This window comes from Chiloscyllium punctatum, chromosome 38 (genome assembly GCF_047496795.1).
Source record: "Chiloscyllium punctatum isolate Juve2018m chromosome 38, sChiPun1.3, whole genome shotgun sequence".
Classification (NCBI taxonomy): domain Eukaryota; kingdom Metazoa; phylum Chordata; class Chondrichthyes; order Orectolobiformes; family Hemiscylliidae; genus Chiloscyllium; species Chiloscyllium punctatum.
Window position 1 is genome coordinate 27,533,247 of NC_092776.1, and position 26,236 is coordinate 27,559,482.

The following is a 26,236-nucleotide window of genomic DNA, read 5'->3' on the forward strand; positions in this document are numbered from 1 at the left end:
TATCAACCAATTCACTTATTCCAGGTATTAGTCTTGTAAACCTTCTTGAAACCACTTCCAATGCATTTACATAATTTTTAAAAATATGTGACCAATACTATCAGGATATAGTCTCACCAGAACCCTGTATTTCTGAAGAATAACTTCCCTGATTATGTGTTCAGTTCCTCTCATGATAAATTGTATTCTCTTGGGTTTTCCCCATTATTTGCTCAACCCTCATAATAATCTCTTATGATAAAAGGACACTCGAATCCCTCTACATCTCAAAGCTCTGTAATTTCTCATCATTTAGATAATGTGCCTTTTTAAATTCTTTCTGCCAAAACAGGCAATCTTTCCTCATTGTCCTCATTTTGCCACATATTTGTTCACTCACATAACCCATCTATATGTTTCTGTAGCCTCATGCCCTCTTCACAGTTTATTTACCTAGCTATTTTTGTGTTGTCAGCAAATTTGGCAATGATACCTTCCAACCCACCATCTTACATTTATGTAAATTGTAAACAGTTGAGGTAACTTCAGAGCCACATGTGACTCCAAATCCACTTAATGTGGTAAAATCCTAACTGCCCTATGAAATGGTGACGACTAAGTCAGCATACCTGTTCAGTACATCTTTCATCTTCTTGCTTTCCTTTGTTAATTCTCTAGACTCACTATCTATAAGAGCAATACTCACCTTGTTAACTATTTACTTTTTGATTTGTGTTGGATAGATGCTGAAGTTATTGCAATCAATATGTAGCATGATGTTTGTATATTGCCTCCGTTACAGTTAATAGGCTGAGGTTGATCATACATTCAATTTAGCTCCCCTGGAATATTGGAAGTGGATTAGGAGTTACAGATGGACTGTATCAAAGTGCATCTTTGGGAAATATTGTTTGTAATTTCCAAACTCAAAACTCAGATGTTTAAGGAGATTTGGAGACAAAATACAAACTATTCAAAACATCAAATCGAACCTTGTGTTCAGTGTGGAACAGATGCTGGATTGCTCACTATGAGTGCAACAATAAGTTTATTCTTAATTATTTTTGTGATCTTTCTTTTACTGCAATTCTTTCTCTGGCTAATTGACTCGTCTTCTCTTTTCTTGATTTATTTTTAAATTCCTTCTCCCTGAAGACTCCTGTTTTTTCTTGCCTTGCTGCTCCTTTTCTCTGTCTGCTGTTTTCCTCTGTTTTAGGGAGAAGATAAGTGATACCGAAGAGTATACCAGTCAGGGTAGGGTTATCTCTGGGATCAAAGGCCAGCGAAATTTTGGAGCAAAGGTGGTGGCCGATGAATAGAAAGTAATTAAGAGATGAAAGTATTACGTTTTATCATTAAGGTAAACCTGGAGCAGTTCAAAACAATCCAAAACACTAGAACAAGGGGCCACAGTTTAAAGCTGGTGAAGTGCCAAATTCAGGAAACAGTTCTTCACACACAGTTTGCAGTACTTCTGGTAATGTAATCAAGATGCAGAATTTTGCTTTTGCTCAAGATGCCATGGTGTGGAGGAAATGTAAGATGTTTTCCTGAAATGATAAGCTATATGCCCATTTCTCATGAAATCTTTTCTGCTCACTAGTTTTTCTAATTGTATTTAGACTCAGGATTTCCAGCCTCTAAGCCTTCTCACAAGTTATATGCATTCCAGACAGCAGCATCTGTACCTGAGCTACCTTTCCACCCAATCATAAATGCTACTTTGTTTCAAACAACAGGAAATGCGTTATTTTGTCAAGATAGATTCCCAAAGTGATTTGTTTTCTTCTGTAATAGGCCATCCTGTTATCACAGGACACTTGGTCAGATGCTCAGGAACTGCAGATGCTGCAGATAATATGTTTGAGTGCAGCTGGACTGAGACTCTAAATTAAATTCGAGCACTATCAGTCTTGAGTCCTGTCAGTGGAGTTACAATGCTAACAATCCTTTACTAACTCTCCTGAACAGTTGTTGCTGTACATAAACTGACAATTTATTCTTCAGTTGCATCTGAAGAAACTTCAGTATTATCACTCTAATTATCTATTTTAAACTTTCCATTGAATATGATCACAACCATGGCGGAAATACAAGTAAAATACCCCGTGAGCAGTCATTTTGGCTGCTTAGTATTCTCTGCCTCTTTATACAAATATTTTCTTGTTATCTATCATTTCAAATATCTGAAACAGTTGATATGATCAAAGAAAAATGCATGGAGGATTCATTCCTAGTTTTGACACTTTTTTTTCCAGAACAAACTGTTAAAAGTTGATGTTTGTATGTGGTGACTAACAGCATATCTCAATCCTCAGGGGGTTAATCAGCTTTTTAGTTTACCTCAGCTACAGCTGTGACATGTTAGCGAGCAGCTCACCCATTGGGTTACAGGAGCGGAAACACATACCATTAGTTCAAGGTTCAAATCAGCATAAAATATAGAAGTAATTACTTGTCAGCTTTTTATCGAACCGCCTTTTCTTTAAGTGCTGACAAGAATTTACTTCTCTGCCTTGCTTTTCTTAACACAGTGTAGCCTTGAAGTCCAAGGACCTGCATGCCACCACATTATCCTGTAGGCAAGTCAATGACTAACACATCACAGCTGGAACCATGTCAAGCTCATATTGAACTCTAATGTGTTAATCCAAAGACAGTTCGCAACTTATTAGTGGCACAGCAGCAATTCAGCTCTGCCACATTTTTATTGTGGGTCTGACAAATTACATTTTTGTTATCTTAGCTATAACGTGGCATGATTCAATCTGTATTCATTTAATGTCTCAATGTTAAATATAGATTTGCTTTTGCCACATGAATGTTTTAAGTCCACAGCTTGACATCTTTAACCTAATTTTTAGTCTGAGTCAAAAATTATGTTGAATTATTCAGCTGATCACAATAATAACATTAACATATATTTTATTTTATTATTTGTTTTACTACATTTTCAATGCAATACAAAGATGGATATTGGTAAATGATAATTGCATTCCTACATTTTCATAGAACTCATGTCTCCCCTCTAATTCTATATTTGTATTCCCTCATTCATGATCACTGGCATGCGATCACCAACAATTTATCCCTCCCCATCTACATTTTTCTATTTGTTTGTCATTCTGCTTTCTTCTATGCCCTCCCCAAATAAATTTCATACCAATTACAACTGTATTTCAGCTTCTAACTATGGTCTTGTATGCACCAGAAACTGTGGATTTATGGAATTATTCTTGCACATGCATTTCTGATACTCACATCCCCAACAAATGCTTCATCGTGTTCAGTCTTGGATTCTCCTCCATCCAAATTTTCATCTTCATCCTGTTGCATGATAGGTTCAAATCATTATCTCTCAGTGTGGCCATCTGTTACAGTGCTGGATGAACCACATGCAGTTGCACAGAGTCACACTCTTCAGAAAAAGAAATCTGCTATAGTTGGTTTCTCCACAGATAACCTAATGTCTCTTCTTCACGATTAGCTACCTCCTTAAACTCCTCCCCTGCACCTTCACTGTAACAATAAAGCCAAGGAGTTCATAGTCTTCATTTTCATCAAAATGAAGATAATTCAGTTGTCTTTGATAATCTTCCACACCTGCCCAATCCTACCTATCCATTGGCTCAATAAACTCTCCAAATAGTCTCATCGAAGAGATTCATTTCTTGGTCCTTCAACTGGAGTGCAGTGAGCCTGTCAGTCTGTTACGACGCTATCAAGATTGCTGCAATGCTATCTGACTGCTGGAATTATATGTTCTAATAATGTTTTCAGTACATTTTCCTGGTGTATATAACACTTTAATTTCCTCCCCTTACTTTCACCACCTAATTCACCATTTGTTCTGGGATGTTACTTGTTTCGTCTAAGAGAAGACCGATGCAAAATATCTGTTGGCAATCTGGCAATTCTTTAATTTCCAACGTTCATTTTCCTGACTCAGGATTAACAATCACTTTCCTTTCCTCTTCTAAATATCTACAGGAACTCTGATTACCTGTTTTCAAATTATTAGCTAGCTTTCTCTCATATTCAAATTTCTCACTCCTTGATCATTTTTTAGTCATTCATTTCAGTAGTTTATATTCTGTCAGTCTTCTGATTGCCAATTATTTTTATATAATTTAATGCATATTCTTAATTTGGTATAATTTGTAACTTTCTTAGTCAGCCATTGAAGATATGCCCTATCTTGGAATCTTTCTCTCTCTCTGGAATGTACTTTTTCTCAGTATTCTGATGTATCTCCTGGAACATCTGCCACTGTATCTCTACTCTTTCTCGTAATCTGATTTCTCAGTTTACTTTTTCTAACTTTGTCTTCATACCTCATAATTGTCCTTATTTAAATTTAAAACACTGGTTTTAGACTCACAGTTCTCCCTCAAATTTAACACAATATTCAATCAGTGAAGAAGGTGTTTAGAGTGCCTTCATTTATTGGTCAAAGCATTGAGTATAGGAGTTGGAGCTCATGTTGGGGCTATATAGGACATTGGTTAGACCACTTTTGGAATAGTTTGTGCAGGAAAGATGTTGTGAAACTTGAAAGGGTTCAGAAAACATTTACAAGGATGTTGCCAGGGTTGGAGAGTTTGAGCTATAGGGAGAGGCTGAAACGGCTGGGTTGTTTTCCCTGGAGCATCAGAAGCTGAGGGGTGACGTTATAGAGGTTTATAAAATCATGAGGGACATGGAGAGGATAAATAGACAAGGTCTTTTCCTTGGGATGGGGGAGCCCAGAACTAGAGGGCATGGGTTTAGGGTGAGAGGGGAAGGATATAAAAGAGATCTAAGGAGCAACCTTTTCATGCAGAGGGTGGTGAATGTGTGGAATGAGCTGCCAGAGGCAGTGGTGGAGGCTGGTACAATTACAACATTTAAAAGGCATCTGGATGGTATACGAATAGGGGAAGGGTTTAGAGGGTTATGAGCCAAGTGCTGGCAAATGGGACTAGATTAATTTCAAATACCTCGTCAGCATGGACGATTGAGCTGAAGGGTCTGTTTCTGTACTGTACATCTCCACAACTCTTTGACCCTATATAATGAGCACTGCTACCTAGATGTACCTGTACTGTGAATCATTCATAAATCCTGTCTTATTGTACATTACAATATCTAGTTAAAAATCACACAACACCAGGTTATAGTCCAACAGGTTTAATTGGAAGCACACTAGCTTTCGGAGCGATGCTCCTTCATCAGGTGATAGTGGAGGGCTCAATCGTAACACAGAATTTATAGCAAAAAATTTACAGTGAGATGTAACTGAAAATATACATTGAAAAATTGATTGTCTGTTAAGCCTTTCATCTGTTAGAATACAATATCTAGTGCAGCTTGCTGTCTGTGTAGATCTAAAACATGCTGCTCTAAGAAACAGTTCTGTAAGACTATATGACTTCATTATCTAGCCTTTCTTTGCTAACTTGATTCATCTAATCTAAATGTAGATTAAAATCAATCATGGTTGATGTAGTACCTTTCTCATAAACCCTCATTATTTCTTCCGATATACCGTATCCTACAGTGAGATTACAATTAGTGGGCACTACACTTTCAAAAGCACCTTCTTATCTTGACTATTTGTTGACTGATTCTCCATCTTCATTTCTAAAATAAAGATCTCTCTACATTGTACCATGTTGGCCATAATTAACAGAGTTGCCTTTCCATCTTTTCCGAGCTTTTTATTAGATAAGACCAGAATAATAGAAGTGCTACTGCGCAGCAGAGGCTACACAACTTATCGTATCATTACATGATCACCAACGCCTCGTGCCAATCTCTTGCTTTTTTCTCATAGCCTTGCACATTATGTTTCTTCAATCTCACAATGTAGCACATTACAGGAGGAAACAGCAAAAAACCTATGAAGGATAGACATTTTGCATGGTGTGCTCCTCTCCATTCTTCCTCAATAGCTGGTAACCCTCGATATTCAGATTCCAGTCTTTGTCACCCTGAAGCCAGGTCTCTGTAATGGCTACCATTTCATAACATTCACTTCCATCTGTGTTATTGTGTTATGAATGCTGTGCACATTCAGATACAGAGGCCTTAGTTCTGTCCTTTTACTACATTTGTAAACTCTAGCCATATCAGCTTGTGCGGTCTTTGGTTTGGTGTGTTCTCCATCTTACTGCCATGCTCTGATCACCATTTCCTTTATTACTTCATTGCTACCTTGCCTTGGCTTGTCTGTTTAACTCAGCACATCTTCTCAAACGTGAACACTCACCCCTACTATCTCTATGACCCTAGTTTAATGACAGCGGACAGAACAATGGTCCCAGCATGATTTCCAACATTACTTTGTATAAAATAGACAGCACTACCATATGATCAGAGAATCACAGAGTACAGAAACAGCCCTTCGGCCTTTTCCACCACCAATAATAGAATACTACCAACAATAGTCCCACTTTCCAGGCACCAGGCCCATAGACGTGAATGTTATGACATGAGAAGTGTTCGTCCAAGTAATTTTTAAAGGTAGTGAGGTTACCATTGAGAAGATTGTACCTCAGCCCAGAGAGTTGAGTAGATAGTTCTGCTTAAAATGCTCCTTCCTCAGTATGTGAATCTGTCAAGTGCAACAATGAGCTCATTTTCTTTTCTCTCTGCAAAAAACTGGGCTGTATCTATTAATAAATGCAGCTTCCAGTACACACAAGGGCACCATACAACAGCTTTGAAAAGGAGTGACTGCACAGTACAAATGGGCCTAATAAAAGCTACAAGAACAGAAATTGCTAGAAAAACTCAGCAGGTGTAATAAAAGCTATCCAGTTTGAAAGTTCTTACAGTCCTTGAGTTGTTAGATTTTTAACCTGAGATCACAGCTGTTTAATTTTTGACTGATATCCTCAGCAGTGATGAAATTTCTAGATATCTTTCAGTTCTCAGCGAACGTTTAATTCCCAAATTTGTTTTTTCTCTGTGTGTTATTTTCAAGAGGTTGAGTGAAACAGGAAGTGAGGTTTCCAGATCTATCTGTTATGAATGTATGTTTCTTTCTTTTTCCCTGTAGCTTAAATACAGCTTTTGAAATATGGTTGGTTTGTACTTTCATTATGATAATGGCAAACATAAACTATCAATAGTCAATTTCATTTGATTTTAATATCTGGAACCATTCATGGTCTAAAAATAACTTTTAAAAAATACTGTCTTAAAAAATTTGTGAAGCCATTAGTAAACAAGAATCCATCTGAGCTGAAATTAAGGTTGCAATGAAAGGGGACTGAAACTCAAATTTGTATTTCGCAGTTGGTTCTCACCTTTTTTGGAAGTTATACGTTGGGATTAAAGGTTTTCTGTAAAGTATTCATCTTGCAAAAACAATGAACAGACTCAGGAATACACAAATGGATCTTTACCAACAGTTATTTCTGAGCAACAGAGCACAGACAATGAAAAACAGATTTATCAGCAAAGATTTAATGATACTGGGCTGAATCTTATTTTTTTTTGGCTTAAGTGTGAGTTATGTTGCGTTTTTGGAGGGACTCTTGCCATGAAGCCAATCGAGGTTCCTTGCTGTATCCTGTCAAATGTGACTGACTAATTACCAGACAACACAGTGGCTCAGTGGTTAGCACTGCTGCCTCACAGTGTCAGGGACCCTCGGGTCACAGTCTATGTGGAGTTTGCAATTCTCCCCATGACTGCCTGGGTTTTCTCGGGGCACTCTGATTGTCTCCCACAATCCAAAGATGTGCAGGTTAGGTGGACTGGCCATGCTAAATTGCCCATTGTAACCAAGGATGTGCAGGTTAGCCATGGGAAATGCAGAGTTACTGGGAAAGGATAGGAGGGTGTGTTGGTTCTAGTAAGATACTCTTCAGAGGGTCAGAGTGGACTTGGATGGGCCAAATCACCTATTTACACACTGTAGGGATTCTGTGATGATTCTGTGAATTACCTACCTTTTGAGTCCCTCACACAAGGAATGTCCATCCAACACTATCTCCATTTTATCATGTATCAGTCCTAAAATAACTTATCACTCATAGATATCCACTGAAAGACCAGTATGTATTGCCTTAGCACTATCTTTGAAAGGCCATTGTGTACCCAGACGACTTCTGTTGATTTGGAGCTGCCCTGCATGGTTCCTGAACTTTGCCCCAGACGTGGCAGACGGGGGAAATTTTCATCCTACTTTGCAAGAAGGGACATGGAGATCTTGGCAAGTGGAGTGTAGACATGGAATGTCTTCTTCCTTCAGGACCAGCAGAGCGAGCCACAGCACCAGACCCTCCAGACTGGTCTGAGGTTGCCACCTGGGGTCATTGTAGTCTTGTCTCTCCAATACCTACCACTCACTCCATCTCTGTATCTGCATTCACCTCCCACCCAATCCTCCCACCTCCCTTCCTGCTGTACCACTCTCACTGTTCCCCACACAGCCCCCAACACCGCTAACCCTGCCAGCCCTGCGTACTGCTTACTCACACACTCACTCACTTGGGACAGCTTCTCACCTGTACCAAAAGTCACGGCAATGCCACCCAACTACATCTCTCTTAATTCCTGCCTCTTTCTCATTACAGGAGGAAAGCAATGGTTAATAGGGCAGAAAGGGTCGAGGCAGGTGGGGGACTGATCAGCATTTGACTCGTCACCCCTTACCTGGTGAGGGTTCTGACTCAGACAGCCCTGAGCAGCCCACTGACAGTGTCCAAGCCCTTGGACTGGGATCAGATGCTAGGACCCCTGAGCAAAGGCTATCCCCTTTGACATGACTGAGGGCTTCTGACCACCATGACAAGCTTCCTGCCTTGGTGCCTGTGATTTAAAGCAAGGCAAGAAATAAGTAATATCAGCCTGTTAGCTCTGGCTGAGGGAGCAAAGCACACAAAGGGAAGGCAAAGCAATCGAAAGTCAGGGATGCTGTGAGCAGGTAGGCTCAGAATGAGTCGTCACTATGACAGAGACCACCAAGTGCCTGGAGATGCAGCCAGGTCCAGCTCCTAAGTGAACATTGTCCTTCCAGCAGTGTTACAACTCTATCTGCAGGTGCAGCCCGAGGTGTAGCATCAAAGTGTAGATGCACACTCTAAGTGGATTGAAGATGTGCCATGTAAGTTGTTAAAGGCTGGCCGATGTTGGATGCCAATGTCCATGGACATGGGGTCCATGGGTGGCCAGTGTTCATGAGATGTTGGTACCTGGTGTGCAATGTACAGGAGCTTTGGTGCAACCAGCAAGCTGAAGGCAACAGATTCCTGCTCTGAATTTTGGTTGAAAATTCTCAGCATGAGCTGGAATATTTGTTGTGTCACCATGGCCTTACCAGACCATAGTGGAATCGGCTAATGGGGATTTAACCTGAGGCCCACTAGACCTCAGGTGAGGGAAGAAGTTGAGGTGGAGAGTCCTTCACGGTAACCTCAAACTGGTGATGGGAATTAAACCCACACTGATAGCATCACACTACTCTGTAAACCAATGATCCAGCCAACTGAACTAAACCAATTCCCAAGAAGGAAACTCACTTTGTTGTGTTGGACTTAAACACAGCACATGCCGATAAAACTGGCAACAGTGGGATTCAAGCCCAGGCCTTCGTAGTGACTGGAATTTGAATCAGCACTTTAGACCACTTGGCCACACTCCGTCCCCACCCCCTCTCCGGCCTATCACCCTCACCTTAACCTCCTTCCACCTATCGCATTCCCAACGCCCCTCCCCCAAGTCCCTCCTCCCTCCCTTTTATCTTAGCCTGCTTGGCACACCCTCCTCATTCCTGAAGAAGGGCTTATGCCCAAAACGTCGATTCTCCTTCTCCTTTGATGCTGCCTGACCTGCTGCGCTTTTCCAGCAACACATTTTTAAGCACACTACCAAGTGACTCAACATGAGCTGGAAAGCTGAATACAGAGGAATCTTGATTATCCGAATGAGATGAGATGAGGGTGGGCCATATTTCATTTAGATAATTGATTATTTGGGCAATCGATTTGACCTTAAACAAGGGAAGCCATACTGATCTAATGCTGTGCTCTACCAGAGAGTTTGTTTACATCTTTAATTTTGATGAATCTGCTATTTAAACAAACTAACCTTTGCATTTTGCAAATTGCAGGTTAAACTGAGTTGGACTAAACCCTTGCGATCACATAAATATATGAAATCCCAGTATTAAACAAGAACATTCACAATCACAATCCTACAATCACAAGAACATTTGTCAGTTTCTGCTGAGCTCAGTGTCACGATAGAAAGACAGAAGCACAGCCTCCCGCATGCATTTACGTTTTCCGCCATTGTTTTCATGAACGGCCCGGTAAAGTGACGTTTGCAAAGGTCTGTGTAACTAACTCATACATAAAAAAATCCAGTCACTGATGCTTGAGCTGCTTGTGTTTCTTTGTTTTTGCTCTCGTTTTCACATCTTCTTCGGTACAGGTAATCCGAATTCACTTACCTCTTTGATGTCACGTTTTTGCGGGACCTTGAGATCTAGTTTGGATAATCTGAAATTCGGACAATTGATATTGGGGCAGTTGAGGTTCCTTTGTATTAATGAGTCAGGTTTTGCTGTTAATGAGGCAGTCAACAAGTTAAATCCCCCTGAATTGATGGCTTGTTGTTATTTGGTATAAAACATGCTTTGCTATTTGGCAAAGGCATAAAAGATAGAACGAGATGCTCCCAACATTCAGATTGGTCTCACTGGACTTCCCATACAATTCCCATACAATAAATCCCAGCAAAACTCACATGACTCAGGCCTCGATAAGGTTCCATTCACTGGCTCTCTGTCTGCCTCTCTCTCGCAACCTCAGAGATCAGTAAAGAGCAACTTGAGAAATCCACTGTTTGCTGAGAAATCAAAGTATTTGTGAATGTCACCTCTGGTGAGGAAACAGGGTCAGAGCTGTACTGCTGGGTTCATTCTGCTAACTCAGGGACTCTAAAACATCAGGGTTCTCACCTGTCTCTCTGAATCCCCACCTCTTCTTTAAAATGTTATTCCCCATGTTTGTGTACATTGGTTTGATTATAGGTTTTCTATTTTTCTCAGATTTAATAAGTTAAAAAATCTTTACTTCTTTTCGCTCAAGAAACCTTCAGTAATTTGCCATCCTTTATTTTTTGATGTGGTTAATTAAGTTTAGTTGACATGTGATGAATACGTACTAAGAAAGAGATAAAAAATATTTGTTTAGGGCGAGGGGGAAAGATTTAAAAGGGACCTAAGGGGCAACTTTTTCACACAGAGGGTGAATAGAATGAGCTACCAGAGGAAGTGGTGGAGGCTGGTACAATTACAGCATTTAAAAGGCACTTGAGTGGGTACATGAATAGGAGGGGCTTAGAGAGATATGGGCCAAGTGCTGGCAAATGGGACTTGATCAGGTTGGGATATCTGATCAGCATGGGCGAGTTGGACCGAAGGGTCTGTTTCTGTGCTGTACATCTCAATGACTCTATGACTGTAAATATTTGTCACACTGGCCAAGAAGGGGTTAAATGAAATGGAAATTGATTCTCATTCCTGTACCTGCTTGTTATTGCTCCCAAACTTGGCTCTATTGTCTTTCCAAACTGACTGAGTTGCCAGTGAGCCTTACATTTCCCAACATGTGAAATTATCATCGAAGTCTGAATTAAAACAGGAGGTGTAAATTCCTTCACGTTGACTCAGTTTCCTGATGTCTTTAGATAAAATGTTACTTTCAGTGCAGATGGTTTTACTTATTTCACTTGGGTCACCTGACTTGCCTCAATCTGCGGTCAGGTGATTATTTTAGTTCACCATTTGCCCTCTAATTTCATGAGAGGTCTCAGGCATAATGATCAGATGATGGAAGTTAAGATTTGATCGTCCATTTTCTTTACCTCTTATGTAAAGTATAAAATATATCCAAAGAAATCATTGACATTAACATTAAGGCTTTTAAAAAGGAATTAAATTATGTTGAAAGTGCTCTTGTACACATTTGACTGGGAATAATATGATACAGGTGCAAAGATGATACATAAGGGACACATTCTCATCTGCTACTGCAAAGTGTAAAGCTAATGAGGTCAAGAGTGATGAAATGATGCACAACTGGACAGCACATGTAGAACTTATAGAAGGCTTTGCATCTGTACCACATCAAATACCAGCATAAAAGAGATAAAAGTATTACATTCTTTGAAACCTCATTATGTACTATTCCATTTAAATCCTCAAATTTGAGCATTTGAGTCCAGGGTAATGTCTCATGATGATATTATAAATATGAATATCACCATTGGCTCTGGCTTTCATACCAATATGACATGACTATTATGGAAGGGTAAAAAATCAGGCCCTCTGGAATTCTGGAGGGAACCTTTAATCTCCTTCCATTTCTCCAGGCAGCATAACTGTTTTGACATCTTTGTTCCACACTTGTGCTATTGAATTTCCACTGCCAATGGTATTGGATTACAGATGTAAATGAAGTATGACTGCAAAAATGGTCTCAGAGCTGTCCTTTACTTTGGTCCCTGGATAACAAAGTACATTTCGCTGAATTGTGGCCTCAGAACTCCATTTACTCTCACTTTTACTCCTAATCTTTGGCTTCAGGTCATTTACTTATTAGGAACGTAGGATCATTTGAAGCAACAAGTATTCCATTGATTTAGTCTTATAAAACAAAATACTTTATGATAAAAGATTTCACCCCACTCCCAAAATGTCTGGTTCTATCTTTCTGTTTACGTTTGTGACTGGCCTACTGTACATTTTCAGGTTTTTCTCTTCTGATGCACACTCAGAACCAGTTATCAACCGAATTTTGAAAGTACATACTACAGTCACTGGCTTCAATATTATCATTTTAGCAAGCATAGGAGCGTCGCCTAAGTAATTTGTGCTAATCAAAGGGAGTCTTATTAAAAGAGTGATAACCACCATAAACTCACACTTTCATGTTCACTAATGCTTTTTGACATATACTTCTTCCCCATCATGTTTATCTACTTATATTGACCTGATTCTGTATGTTCAAAACCCTTGATGTTTTATGACTTTGGTCTAGAATTAGATTTATTTAGCTGATATTTCCATCATTACCAAGAAACAGTGACTCACCAAAATACCAGTTGCTATACAAACAATGTCAAAGTATTTCTTTATATGATTGTTTTATAAAAAGTTTATAACATAAATTTGCAATAGTCCCTTGTTTCCTGTTAGTTAGCTGTAAGTTAATAAATTATCAGCTGTCTTTATTCTAAAGTCTGTAAATGTAAAACATCTGTTCTACGTATGGTAAACTATATTGTGGTTAATGGAACTGATCCATAGCTAATCTTATTATCCTTTCATACTGAAGCATAAAAGATCATTTATAGCAACTTTAACTTTTGTTAGTAGATTTGACTTCTTCTCACTTTTTCAGATGTGTTTTGCCATCAATATTAAGATAAAATTGGTCTTTGTTTCAACTATATTGTAATTTCACAATTTCCTTTCATAATTCATATGTGCAGGTCATTCTCTGACATCCTCCTGAAGGTGTTAAAAGTTCAAAAGTTTGTGCATTCAGTGGCCCAGGAACCAACTGCATCCAAAATTATACTCAATCTGAAAAGTCCTTTTCCTCTCAAGTTTCTACTTAGACTCACTTGCTTATTGTAAATGCAAAACTCACTATGAACTTGTACCATCAAGTAGAGTTTGAAAATATAATTTTAAATACCTTACTTAAAATCAACTTCATATATTTAATAATAGTTTCATGGTGTGCATTTATTACTACAGTTAAAAATGGGCTTATCTCACAAAGAAGCATGCTTGGTCCCAGTGAAAATCCACCAAGAGTAAGTAACCTGATTTTAAATAACTGAAAGTAACTTTTAAAAGATAAGCAGAACTATTTACACAGTTAACACTTCTAGTCCAATATGACTTTATATCAGAAAAGAAGATCATTTTGGACTCAAAACATTAACTTTGTTTCTTTCTCCATTGCTGCTGCCAGACCTGCTGAGTCTTATTGTCACTTTCCATTTGTATTTCAGATCTTCAGCTCCTGCCGTATTTTGCTTTTATTATGTACAACAATTTCTTCACAATTCAGTGGTACAGTGATCAGTTTCTGGTAAGCTTAAAAAACCAAGTCTTCAAAATGTTGTAAAACATTCTTCTTGGTGCCTCTGCGCTCAAAACATCCAGCTTAAGTTTTAAAGCCCCCTCAAACACCTGGCAAATGCTCCCAATTCGCAAAAACCTCCAGTGGTGATTGATTTGAGCTGGAGTAACATGTTTTCTGGGTAGGCCCTGCTCCTAGTGTAATATTTCATGAACAAGCAAAGTATTCGGACTAACTTGATTTGTGTTGAATGTAACTTGAGCTTATATTTCCATAGGCAATGTCAATCTTAAGCAAATTACCTTGCAATAAATGCACAGGATAGCCTTGTGGAAGCTCTAGCCCATGGTATTTTATAATAAGGGGATCTTTACAGTGTACTGAGCTGAGGTGTGTATAATCTACAGTGTTCATTTGAGAATTCATGATGTAATTATTCCAAAATTGCAGATCTTGAAGTCATTTAGAGGCTAGTAGTGGCAACATTCAGTTGTTGATTGCCAACAATATACCAGTCTTCAGTTTCTTCACAAAAGCAAGAAAACAATAATAAATAATTGCCTTTTAAAAATTTTGTTTATAAGATTGATTAGCAAAGAAAAATGCGCAGGTATCATGACATCTAAAGTGTAAAGAAATCTCAGCTTTTTTTTGACATTATGGATGAATTTTCCTTAGGCGCTTTTTATTGTAAGGATGCACTGTTTTATCAGAAGCGTGATTTTATTCACTGTATTAAATATATTATATCACTTTACTAAATTGGGACCATGAATCCTTAAAGAATGAATTGCTATCATTGCTAAGCAAATGCAAGTTCAGTTGACTCAAGAATTCAACTATAATTAGGTCAGGCAATCTCATGAAGCTTTTTTAAAAAGGTATTTTCTTAACTGTAGTATTTTGTATTTTCACAAGAGAAAATTGCTTCTAATATATTATGTCTAGACACAATTAGATCTACTGTAGTGAGGTCAGCAGGCAGATTCTTGATAAGGCTATCTTTTGTTTGAGGCAGGAATGCAGGTTTGAGATGACTATTGGATCAGCCATGATCTTACTGAATCATAGAGCAAGCTTGAGGAGTTGAATGGAGTAAATTCAAGCATGTTTTACAATAACTATCAGGCATATGTGAGGCACTCAGAGCAATGCCTGCTCCTGAGTGGAAAACCCCAAGGGTTTTCTGCTATAAAATATGAAAATCCAGTAAACCCACAATATGGTGCATCACAATCATGCAATTTCCAAAACATGATAGCCCATTGATGTGTCTTACATTGCACATGGCATTGTACATGATTTAAAATATATTAAATCAGTGATTATGGAAATTATTTTGATTGGGCCACATCTCTAGTGGGTCATTATTTCAGCTGCCACATGAAGATGTGTCCCTCACTATGGTCAACTTTGGACCCCACTGCAGGTGGAGCTCCCAGACCTTTGTATGGAATTCATGCTGAGCTCAGGTCACAGATTCAGTACACCAGGTCCGGGCTTCATGATAAGAAGCAGGACTTCTCAAAGCACTTAAATATTTTGTGTCCTCCTCCTGGAGTCTGTAAATGACCATAGATTGAAAACGGCTGCAGAAGCTCAAAATGTCTGAAACACAATCTCTAAATCTAAAACCACTGGAAAAACAGTGGGAAGGTGCCACAAACACTTAGCCAAAGCATTTTTCTTCCACCACAAAAGATAAATAAAGAGGAAATGTATTCATTTTATAAGTCATAGTTACGTAAATAAATAAAATTGCTTACAAAATGCTGAAATAGGAGAAACAAGTATCATCACACCATGTAATTGTGACATATATTTTATAAACAAGGCTAAACTGACACATTTAAAAGGACACAACAATTTAAAAGATAGTTCCCAAGAGGCATATTACTGCCCATCATTGATGCACTTCAGCTATAAAGGCAGACAGGTTGATATATGATCATCCACAAAGGAAGGTATTTAGATTTAGATTAACACTTGGACAAACACAATGGACGGAATCTTATAGGGGTGTGAGCAACATAGCTTCTGTTGAGATATGTGGCAGAACCAGACAAGATGTTCAGCGGAGCCTGTCTCAACATCAGGGGTATCTTTTATGCTCTTATCTTTTATACTCAAGGGCTGAGGCTCTTTCAGCACTACCTCCTGGGTCCCTCTATCTGCCTCACCTGTTATCACACCCCACTGACCACCGACCACTGACCAAATCCGAGGGGTATAACTGCTTCCTGAAACACAGCATCCAAGTAACTCTTCCCCTTCCCTGTCTTTATCAGCTCTGAGCTGGAGCTCCTCAAACAACCAACACTTCCTACAGCAGTGATCACTATGAACAGCAATGAGGTCTACCAACTTCCACATTATGTAGTTACAAAATTTCATCTGACCCTGCATGTCTAGTCTTTGTACTTAGTTCTTCACTTTTTATTGTAAACTTCCTGTTGGTCTTTTAGCTTTATGAATGCGAAATAATTCTGCTATTTACCATTAATCAGAAAGTAACTTATAATAGTCAAATTAGGAGCTATTACCAAACCAATGGCTTACAGTTTTCCTGCGAAGTCACTTCTTGATTTATGCTGGATACCCAATCCTGGGCTTCATTTATTCTGTTGAAAAGGCCTTATCAACAATGAACCAAAAATAAATCAAGCAAACAGCATCTTTTGCCCTCTGTATTGAATTCCCATGCTGTTCCAAAATCCCTAAGATATATACACTCTCTGGCTATGCCTCACTCTGGATCTGATCTTTCCTGTAAAAGCAGCAGCATCAGAAGGCAAGGTAGACTGTTATTGGCAGTGAACATTACAATGGCTTCGACAAGGGGAGCAAAGACGAGCAGGGTGGGCATCATTAATGTGTAATGTCCGGGCTTGGGGGCAGGAAGGACAGTTTAGAGGCAATGTTCAATGTGGTGTGTCTCGATATTGGGGGACTGGATGGAAATGGGCTATCAGGGTAAAGTGAGGTAAAAGGGAGCCTGGAATGTGATAAACTTCAAGTGTTGCTCAAAAACTGATTACACCATGCCATTGATGCTGGCTAAACTAACATTGCCATTCAGTGATGCAGGAATGAGCAACAATAACTTAACAGGAGGTGAAGGCTGGGCAAAAACACCCCATCATTTGTGAAACCTCCAAGGGCACTGTGGGATGATGGGAATATCACAGCATCATGAGTCATATTTTTATGATGTTGGACTTTGATGAATGCAATGGAAAATGGAATAGTTGATGTAGGTTTGGGATCGGAAGAGGATTGGAGCACAGCAAGCACTTCCTTTTGGTCCTCAACTTGTGTGGCACCTTCACCAAGTTGGTGTCCAGGGCTGAAGTGGATGTGGGGAAAGGTTGGGCTCCTGAGATCAAGTCCCACAGCATGCAGTGACTTGGGGTTGGGTGGTGGTGGTGGGGTGGTGGGGGGGGGTGGTGCACGGAAATGCTTTTCCTCAAATTTTCTTCCCAGCTGTGCAGGCGTCTGAGAGCCATGGACAGCAGTGACTTCCAGAACCAGAACTTCCAATGCAATGACCCAATTACCATTTGCTGAACCTTGGAGTGCTGAACACACTGTAGAGGGAACACTACCCTCCAGATCATCTAGACAGAGTATGCTGTACCATCCTGGTGCACTGTGCTCTGCACATTTGGAGCAGGCAACAAGGTGATGTGATAATTACTAAGATGTCAGGGGAAAGGGAACAGTCATCTCAGAAGACGGAGAAGGACATTGAACTGGAGGAAGCCCTCCTTGTGGATGACACAGCTCAGCATTGGCACCTACAAAGCAGGCTGGACCTGATTGACACCCAGTTCCAGTAGGTGCTAGCTAGATGCAGAAGACCCATCGTGAATTGTCAAGATCAAGATGGCAGCCCTTGGTTTACAATGGGAAAGATGGTGGAGAAATGGCAGGTGGAGTTTAATCTGGGCAAGTGCGAAGTGAGACATTTTGGAAGGTTAGATGCAAGAAGTTAAAAATCACACAACACCAGGTTATAGTCCAACAGGTTTAATTGGAAGCACACTAGCTTTTGGAGCGAAGCTCCTTCATCAGGTGACAATCACCTGATGAAGGAGCGTCGCTCCGAAAGCTAGTGTGCTTCCAATTAAACCTGTTGGACTATAACCTGGTGTTGTGTGATTTTTGACTTTGTACACCCAAGTCCAACACCGGCATCTCCAAATCATAGATGCAAGAAGAAAGTGTACAGTAAATGGCAGGAGCCTTAGGAGCAGTGAGGGATGCAGAAGGATTAGTGGTGTAAGTCCATAGCTTCCTGAAAGAGGCAACACAAATGCATACGGTAGTGAAGAAGGCAAACAACATGCTTACCTTCAACAGTTGGGGCACTGAGAAAACAAGTTGGCAAGTCACGGGCAGCTGTATTAAACGTTGGATAGGCCACATTTGGAGCATTGTGTATAGTTCTGGTCACCACACTATAAGAAGGATGTGGAGTCTTTAGAGATGGTGCAAAAGATCCCACGATGTTGCCTAGATTTGTGCTATGTTTCCATGTTCCAAGTAAGTGCAGCCTGTATTCATTTCCATTGTATTCTCCTTTGTTAGCTGTCAGCAAAAGCTCATGTTTGAACTTGTCCAAATATTTGCCTGTGTTTGATATTCCCTACTGAACAATGGAAAGTTGTGGGTGGTGTTGGGCACTGGGGAAAGAGTAGCAGCGACTCAGAGAGGATCTTCAGGCAGGCTGTATGTAAAGAGAGGTTAAGTGAGTTAAATGATGACCACGGTGAGAAAATGGCATTGTATGTGTGAGAATGTCAGTCATGCCAACTGCCATGTCATGGACAGCATGGCATCACAGCTGGGGTGCCAGTGAGGGGAGGGCCAGTTTGCCAATGCTTGTCTAGGTACAGTGGCCATGCCAAAGGCATTGGTGCAAGGGATGCTGGTCTTTCATGGGATGCCCGGTATGTTGTTCTGAGAACAGTGCGTGGTATGATGGGCACAGAATCAGACATGAGAGACACCATATGGGCAGGTAGGCAGTTAATGAAGTATGCTTTGTAAGGTGGGATAAGAAATCTCACCAGGCCCCACTGCAGGATCCCTCCAAAAAAGCTCAATGCAACCTGCACATAGCCAAAAAATATAAGACTTAGTCCCATGGATCTTTTATTTCTGTGTAACTTCAAGGCTGCTGAACAAAAATCATGAGATTTGAAGGATGTCTGCAGTGAATTCCAACATAAATGACTGTTTTGTAGAAGAGTACTTCATCAACTTTTAAGATAGCTGTATTCATGTTTGATCTGGAGATGAAATAAGTGCACAGAGGCCGGTGTCCTGTCAACCAGTCACTTTTTATTGACATGTGCACAGGACAGTGGCTGTGACCAGCCAGCTTGGAGACAGTCCTCTGTCAGCCACAGCTCCCTGAATAGCCTGGTTAACAACTGCAATCAAGGATCTCATAGTCAATGAAGTCCACCTGGTTCCAACCATAACATCCCTTCTTTCTTACGTACGGGGTCTTTCTCTGGTAGTTTCTCCTGGGACATTTTCGCTCCAGGTCCGGCTCCTCTGACTGGACTCAAACAAGGCAGTGTGTACTGGACCATACCTGTCTCTTGTGTTTGGAGCATCTCGGGAGAGTTTCCTCCTTTTATTCCAGCGGCAGTGGTATTGAGACTGCATCTATCTAAGACTCTGAGGTTTCCTCGACACTAGATGGAGGGGAAGAACCCATGGCTTCTGACAGGCCTTCTGGCTGTTCTGAGGGGCCAGGTCCGTTTTGCTCCTGCCTGTTTGCGAGGTAACAGCTTTCGGGTGATCCACATGTTTGTTCAGGACCACCTCACCGACCTGAACTGTGGAAGTCATAGGACCTGATCTCGCGTTGACCTCACCTTGTGCCCATGCAGGCCATTCCCATAGTTCTGGCACCAAACTTTGTCACCTGAAGTAAACTCTCTCTCTCGCCCAGAGGAAACATTTGGCCGGCATCAACGTTCCTGCTTCCGATTCATCCTCTCCCACCCAGATCCAGTTATGTCATTGATCCCACGTATGGTCTCTCAGCATCTCATTCAAAGTTAACCCAAAATCACATGCCTCTGCCAGTTGTCTCAACCTTGTCGAAAATATAGAACATAGAACATAAAACATAGAAAAATACAGCGCAGTACAGGCCCTTTGGCCCTCGATGTTGCGCCGATCCAAGCCCACCTAACCTACACTAGCCCACTATCCCTCATATGCCTATCCAATGCCCGTTTAAATGCCCATAAAGAGGGAGAGTCCACCACTGCTACTGGCAGGGCATTCCATGAACTCACGACTCGCTGAATAAAGAATCTACCCCTAACATCTGTCCTATACCTACCACCCCTTAATTTAAAGCTATGCCCCCTCGTAATAGCTGACTCCAGCTGATATGGATTTCCCGGATTCTCAAACAAAGAAAATTGATAGTGTCTTAGAATTGGAGGAGGTTTGGGGTCGTAATATTGGTTAACCAAATCTGTCAACTGTTGGAAGGTTGTTATATCTGGAAAAGTTAAGCACCTAATAACTGAAAATGCTGTGGGTCCACAAACAGTCAGAAGGATTACTCATTGCTTTTCATCCGCCCCAATGTCATTTGCCTGAAAAAGATATCACGTTGTTTCCACATAGTCGGCCCGTACTTTGATGGCAGGATTGAGTGAGTCAAGCTTCCTAAATAACAACATGATGCCAGAAATGCTTACCCCAACTATAAGATGACTGTTGCAAGTGAACGTTCTTCAGGCATGTACTGTTTTCTCCCATTGTCACTGAAATAACTGCACAGAGACTGGTGTCCTATCACCAAGTCATCTTTTATTTGAGTGTTCACAGTACACTGGCTGTAGCCAGCCAGCTCAGAGTCAGTCTTGGTAGTTCGGAGACTCTCTGACTCTCCTGTTTAGGTTTGTTGGCCAGGGCTCCCTAATTGGCCCAGCTTAACTGTGCAGCATATTTGGGAACAGATATTCTCAGGGAAATGTAGAGGTTGTTTGGGGAGCTCTTGCTATGAGTGCTGGATAGGTTTGTCTGAGGCAAGGAAGGGATAGTAGGGTGAAGGAACCTTGGATGGCAAGAGTTGTAGAACACCTAGTCAAGAGGAAGAAGGAAGCTGACATAAGGGAGAGGAAGCAGGGGTCAGACAGGGCTCCAGAGGGTTACAAGGTAGCCAGAAAGGAACCGAAGAATGGACATAGAAGAGCTAGAAGGGGGCATGAAAAAAAACTTGGCAGATTGGATTAAGAAAACCTCCAAGGCGTTCTACACTTATGTAAGAAACAAGAGGATGGTCAGAATGAGGTTATGGCCATTATCAGGGATAGTGGAGGGAACTTATGCCTGGAGTCGGAGGATGAAGGGGAGGTCCTTAATGAATACTCTGCTTCAGTATTCACTAGTGAGAGGGATATTGACGTTTGTGAGGACAGTGTGAAACAGTCTGATACACTCAAACAGGTTGATAGTAAGAAGGAGGATGTGCAGGAAATTTTTAATAACCTGAGGATCGACAAGTCCCTTGGGCCAGATGGGATATACCCAAGGCTACTAAAGGAAGCGAGGGAAGAGATTGCTGTGCCTTTGGCAATGATCTTTGCATCCACACTGTCCACCGGTGTAATGCCAGATGATTGGAGGGTGGCAAATGTTATTCCTTTGTTCAAGAAAGGGAATAGGGATAACCCTGGGAATTACAGATCAGTTAGTCTTACGTTGGTGGTGGGCAAATTATTGGAGAGGATTCTGAGAGACAGGATTTATGATTATTTGGAAAAACATAGTTTGATTAAAGATGGTCAGTATGGCTTTGTGAGCGGCAGGTTATGCCTCACAAATTTTATTAAATTATTTGAGGATGTGAGAAAACATATTGATGAAGGGAGAGCAATGGATATGGCGTATTTGGATTTTATCAAGGTTTGATAAGGTTCCCCGTGGTAGGCTCATTCAGAAAGTAAGGAAGCATAGGATACAGAGAAATTTGTCTGGATATAGAATTTGCTGGCCCATAGAAGATAGAGGTGGTAGTAGTCAGAAAGTATTCAGCCTGGAGCTCAGTGACCAGTGGTGTTCCGCAAGGATCTGTTCTGGGACTTCTGCTGTTTGTGATTTTTATAAATGAGTTGGATGAAGAAGTGGAAGGGTAGGTTAGTAAGTTTGCCAATGACACGAAGGTTGGTGAAGTTATGGATAGTGTGGAGGGCTGTTGTAGGTTGCAATGGGACATTGACGGGATGCAGAGCTAGGCTAAGAAGTTTCGGATGGAGTTCAACCTGGAAAAGTGTGAAGTGATTCACTCTGGAAGGTCAATTGAATGCAGAGTACAGGGTTAAAGGCAAGATTCTTGGTAATGTGAAGGAACAGAGGGATCTTGGGATCTATATCTATAGATCCCTCAAAGTTGCCACCCAAGTTGATAGGGTTGTTAAGAAGGCATATGGTGTGTTAACTTTCATTAGCAGGGGCTTGAGTTTAAGCACCGCAAGGGTTATGCTACAGCTCTACAGAGATCTGGTTAGATTAGACTTGGAATATTGTGTTCAGTTCTGGTCACCTCATTATAGTAAGGATGTGGAAACTCTAGAGAGGGTGCAGAGGAGATTTACCAGGATGTCATCTGGACTGGAGGACATGTCTTATGAGGAAAGGTTGAAGGAGCTACAGCTTTTCTCACTGGAGTGAAAAAGGATGAGAGGTGACTTGATCGAGGTATACAAGATGATGAGAGGCATTTTAGAGTGGATAACCAGAGACTTTTTCCCATAGTGGAAGTAGCTATCACAAGGGGGCATAATCTTAAGGTGATTGGAGGAAGGTTTATGGGAGATGTGAGAGGTTAGTTCTTTACTAAAAGAGTGGTGGGTGCATGGAATGCACTGCCAGCAATGGTAGTAGATTCAAACATTAAGGACATTTAAGTGACTCTTAGATAGGCACGTGGATAATAATAAAATGAAGGCTACATAGGTTAGTTTGTTCTTAGAGTAGGATAAAAGATCTGCACAACATCGAGGACCAAAGGGCCTGTACTGTGTTGTACTGTTCTGTGTTGTATGTTTTTACCAATCAAGAATCTCATAGTCAATGAACTCCACCTGGTTCCAATCACTACAGTAGAAGACACCATTTTAAAACAGAACACCAAGAAGGATTCTGAGACAACATCAGGAAGAGATTTCTAATCGAAAGAGAGCTCAGGGGAAAATGTTGCAGAAATTTAATACAGTTCATGGGAACAAGTCCAGGCAATTTGTAAGTGCCTAACCACAAACTGGTGAAGGTCAAGAAACTTCTGTTTTTCTCAAAGCCTACCATACCACCTGTTTAAACAACCTCCAGCCATTCAACCACAGGAGCCGTCACACCTTTCTGAACTTGACTTCAAGTTTTCCAATCAGTTCAGTTTCAGAAAACAAAATCCTAAAGCAATTAACAGGTCTGTAACAATACTTAACTGATCTTACTTGCATCTTTATAAGTAACTTTTACCCAACATATGGACAGGGAGCAAGAGACGGTCATTCAGCCTCTCAATTCTGTTCCATGAATCGATAAGATTATGGCTGATCTGATTTTAACTTCAAATCCACCTTTCTTTCTACCCCAATAACCTTTCACCCCCTCGCTTAATAAGATTCTGTTTACCTCTGCTTTAAAAGTAATCAAGGAATTCTACTTCCACCACCATTTCAGGAACATAATTCCAAAATCTCACCACCCTCTGAGGGAAAAAGGTTGGTCATCTCTGTTCTAAATGAGCAACACCTAATTCTTAAGCAGTGATCTCTTGTTCTTGATTCTTCTCATCGTGTTAACATTCTCTCCACATCTATCCTTTCGACACTGCTCAGAATCTCCTATTTTTCAAATAGATTACCTCTTACTCTTCCAAACCCCAATGGATATAAGTGTGGTCTCTCCTACCTTTCCTCAGAACTCAACTCACTCATTCTAGGCATTAGTCAAGTTAATCTTCTCTGAACTGCCTTCAGGGAATTTATGATTAGAGTGGTGCTAGAAAAGCACAACGGGTCAGACAGTATCCGAGGAGCAGGAAAATTGATGTTTCGGGCAATAGCCCTTCATCAGGAAGCCCGAAACGTCAATTTTCCTGCTCCTCGGATGCTGCCTGACCTGCTGTGCTTTTCCAGCACCACCCTAATCTTAACTCAGATCTCCAGCATCTGCAGCATGCACTTTCGTCCAGTGAATTTACATCAATCCTTAAATATGATTACCAATACTGTGCACAGTACCCCAGAACCTGTCCTTTATAACTGAATATTAACTTCCCTACTTTTGCATTCAATTCTCTTTGAGATAGATAATAACATTCTATTAGTTTTTCTTATATACTTTTGAGCCTTATGTCAATATTTTATCTGATAACTATCCTTTTCTTATTTTGTCATATGTAGCAATCATTGAGTAATAAACTAACATTCATCAAATTTAAGTCTAAAACTTTGCTGCTGGTTATTTTTAAATTGGAGCTAAAAATAAAATGGAAGAGGACCAGATGAGCTATAAAAATCTCATAGTTCATGTCGTCCTGTGAGGATATTCCTGGTCTGGTCGTGTCAAAGTTACCTCAGGTAAAATTCCAATCATCTGCTTTATTTTGTTTTGAAGTTTTACGCGTTTCAAAAAAATGTCACAATTGCTTACCAAGTGTTCACTGACCTTGATAATGTATTTTCTGGATTTTTCCATACTAAAGCAGGAGGAGTGAGTGGAGAAGTGTGAAAACAGTTCACTGAATGGTGAATCTTGCTCCCAATGGTATTCCCACATCCAAAATATGATGGCTATTACTAAACAAGCAGGAAAGCAACTATAATTGTACTTTTGGGTTTATAATGTACAGATTGTTTGCATGAAGTTAGACTAGTGTATGCCAGGAGTTGTAGTCTTTCATTCAACTGGGAGACTGAAGGCCCATCATCTCAAAATCTTTGAAAGGGTCAGGTTTTCAGTGGAAAGCATTGGTAAAGAGATCTCTAACAGTAAAAGGCAACTGAATTTAAATTTGATCACTTCTATGCCTTTATTACATTGTTTGTCTATGGAAAAGATTTAAGAGTAATGCCTTGGTTAACACTGCATGGAGCAGGCAATTGGAAAACCCAAGGATTTTAACCAGGAACTGTGCCAGCATTTAATGATCAGGGTCTGCTACTTTGATAGGGGGATGTGGTGGCACTTAGCTAATGTCACTCGGCTAGGCCTCCTCAGATCCTGGTTAATGGCTGGTAAGGTAGGTTCAAATGCTGTCATGATGTTGGGGAGGTCAACTTTCAATTAAGAGTGCTTGGTAGCCAAGTGGTAATATCCCCTCCTCTGGGCCAGAATGTCTGGGTTTAAGTGCTATCTACCCCAATATAGCATTAGCTACCTGAACAGGTGGATTGAACATACCTACACTACTTTGACTGCATATTTCCAATGGTACACTCGACATTATACAGATGATGGTAGGACTCCAGTGCCTTTCATTTTATCTGGTTAGACCCAGAAACATGTCATAGCAATGCAAGTAATAACTTGCTGCATTTTTAACTCCAACTTCCAACCATGGAGAGTGACTTTGCTTGACTTGTTTTAGAAATGACTGAAAGCTTGGAATTTATTCTGGCATTTTAGATTGCTTGCATTATATTTAGTTAACAATGCTGACCTATTTTCAATTTTTCTGTGTTGCTGCTTGTTTTCACATCCTTCTTCAGCTCCTATGCGAGAAGGTAGCCGAGCTTTCTTAAGCTCCTTGAACTGGTAAGATGAACATTCCTTGAGGGATTCAATCATATTTTCATTGGTCAGTTCTATGGTTCTTGTTGATTGTGTCTTTGAAAGCTATTGTGCTTTTTGACTGCTTAATTTTCTTACAATGTTTCCGATTGACAGTTTTTGCTGTCTTCACTTCATGCATATTTAGTCACTGGGATTTTAAAAAAATTTTTAATCAACCTGCACAGGGATTTTATAACACACTTTTGGAGCAGGTGGGACTTGAACCTGAATCTTCTGGCCCAGAGGTAAGGACAATACAACTGCACTACAGGAGAACGAGTTGTTGGGACTATAACCTGGTGTGTGTGATTTTTAACTTTGTCCACCCCAACATTGGCACCTCCACA